The following is a 2,367-nucleotide window of genomic DNA, read 5'->3' on the forward strand; positions in this document are numbered from 1 at the left end:
CATAACTTAAGAAACAATATTATACTCTGCCTGGCTAAAGACGTCTAATCAAGCAAAATATTGCGTAATCATTATCTCTCAGTTATATATTAGCATTAAACGATATAAATATCAAAATACTAGACACTTCGCGCCTGGAGAAAGTGCGAGTCGGCGCCTTCACCTTAATGTCAGAACGCGAATATTGCACTAGTAGCTTTTTTCAAGCAAGTTCTGTTCGTCCGTTCTCCGTAATCGTTTGGTATCTGATTAAACTGACATACTCGCCTATGGCTTTCGTAAACAAAAATTTCATTGTGACCCCGACGTGATTTGAACACGCAACCTTCTGATCTGGAGTCAGACGCGCTACCGTTGCGCCACGGAGTCGACGCTGCTTAGGTCTTGCCTTGAATAGATTCCTCGAACACTTACTGTACCGTTCAAACCTTAGAAATAATGACAGTAGGATCCACGAGACACTCGTCCCAGATGTACTTGCTCTGGCGGGGGTGTAACTCAGTGGCAGTCGCGCTTCAGCTGTGCTACCGTGTGGACGTGTGTACTGCTGCGCTCCGATTGTGTTGTTTACATACGTGTTCTGCTGTTATCTCCTTTGTTGGCTGTCCGTTCATCTTCGTGTTTGTGTATCGTCGTTAGTGTTTGGCTGTTCATCACCGTTCTGTCACTCTCCGGAATTTCGGTTTTTTAACCGGAGTTTCATCCCTGTTCTGAATCATGTCTACGAACGTCAGGAAAAACACACTGGTCTTCGCTTTCGACAAGGAAACCCGTCATATCCAGCCAACGTCACTGGAAATACACGATTGGATTACTGAGGTAATTGGTGTTAACTCTGATTCCGTCCATACAATGCAGTTAGACAATGATAAATACTGTATTTTTGTTAAGTTTGAGAGCTCGGTGACGATAGATAGACTTTTAGCAAAGTGGGGTAGTGAAGTAGAATTCGTTCACAGAGACGGCTCGAAGAGCAAAGTTCGGATCTGGCGTGCTGATATTGTTTACACTACCGTTCGCGTGCTTAACTTACCTATTGAAATTGATAATGATTTAATTAAGGATGCGCTTTGCAAGTATGGTGACGTGAAATCTGTTAATAATGAACGTTGGTCTCGTCACTACAAACTGCAGTGTTTTAACGGAATTCGATCTGTGGAGATGGACATCAAGACCAATATTCCGTCTCATATATTTGTAAATGGCTACAGGGCGCAAATTGTGTATTCAGGTCAAGTACCGACCTGTCATGTTTGTAATGAGTCTGGCCACTTTAGACAGGATTGTCCGCGGCGGGTTTTTGTATTGAAAAGCAATCTAACGCAACGCCAGAAACTTACCCTAAACGATGTCTTGCCAAATAATGTATCTGTCCCGCGGGGTGTGGATACTGCCCAAGCAAACCACTCTGATTTATCCGTAAATGATATTACTCAATTTCCATGTTTAGATAAAAAGGCTGATGTTGACACCCCCGCATCATCCGAATTGCAGACAAAAAAACGGCCCCATGAGATAACTGATAGCTGTTCTGACGACGAGTTGTCTGACAAATCTCACTCCTCACGCAAACAAAAACAATGCGAGGAGGAAGTAATGCCACAACTCCAGGAAATGCAGATGGAAGCTTGTAAACAATCAGAACGTAACCAATTGGTGGGAAACTGCGAAAACGGGGATGTTTCTAGCAATAACCGCGAAACATCAGGAGGGGACACAGTTTGCAAAGACGAGCAGCCTCCTGACAGTCACGAGAAACAATTAGTGTGTCTGGCTCAACCCTCTGTAACGGCTAGTGCTTCCCCGAAGGGTACTGACCACACGACAGGGCTAAGCAGTACAGGCCGTGTCGTACAGTTGGACGACCCGACGGGATCGGCGTCACAACCGACCACCACAAAACCCGTCACAGAGCCTTCGGATGCTCCACGAAGGAAGTTAAAGCCACAACCGAATGTCAATGCTCCTCGTAATCAAGCGAAGTTAAAGAGCGTGAAAAGTGACACGAAACCCCAAAATGTGCGTTACGAAACTGTCAGGCACGGGTCATTGAAAGAATCTCCTGAGGAACTTCCTGATAATCTATCTTCTACTGATTCAGGAGGGAAATCTCAAACCTAGACTGCACTAATACTGTGATTAGCAACCTCTCAATGGGACGTTCTGTTCTGTCTAAATTTGCTGTGTCTTCTAAGTAATAATTTAGTTGCATGTTATTTACTCACTGTCCTAACATCCAACGAGTAATAACGCAATGACCCAGTGTTATACTATTGCTACTCTCAATATTAATAAAATACGGTCGGCATTGAAAATAGCAGCGCTAAAAGAATTTTTATATGACTCGGGAACTGATATAGCCCTGCT

General features: G+C 44.0%; 1 non-coding gene across 1 annotated transcript; it reads right to left on the bottom strand.

Moving 5' to 3' along the window:
- Nucleotides 1–297: 297 nt before the first annotated feature.
- On the bottom strand, nucleotides 298–369 carry Trnaw-cca (transfer RNA tryptophan (anticodon CCA)). Its single transcript has one exon. It is a non-coding gene; the product is annotated as a tRNA-Trp (tRNA).
- Between the last annotated feature and the right edge of the window lie 1,998 nt (nucleotides 370–2,367).

Source organism: Schistocerca serialis, chromosome 4 (genome assembly GCF_023864345.2).
Source record: "Schistocerca serialis cubense isolate TAMUIC-IGC-003099 chromosome 4, iqSchSeri2.2, whole genome shotgun sequence".
NCBI lineage: Eukaryota > Metazoa > Arthropoda > Insecta > Orthoptera > Acrididae > Schistocerca > Schistocerca serialis.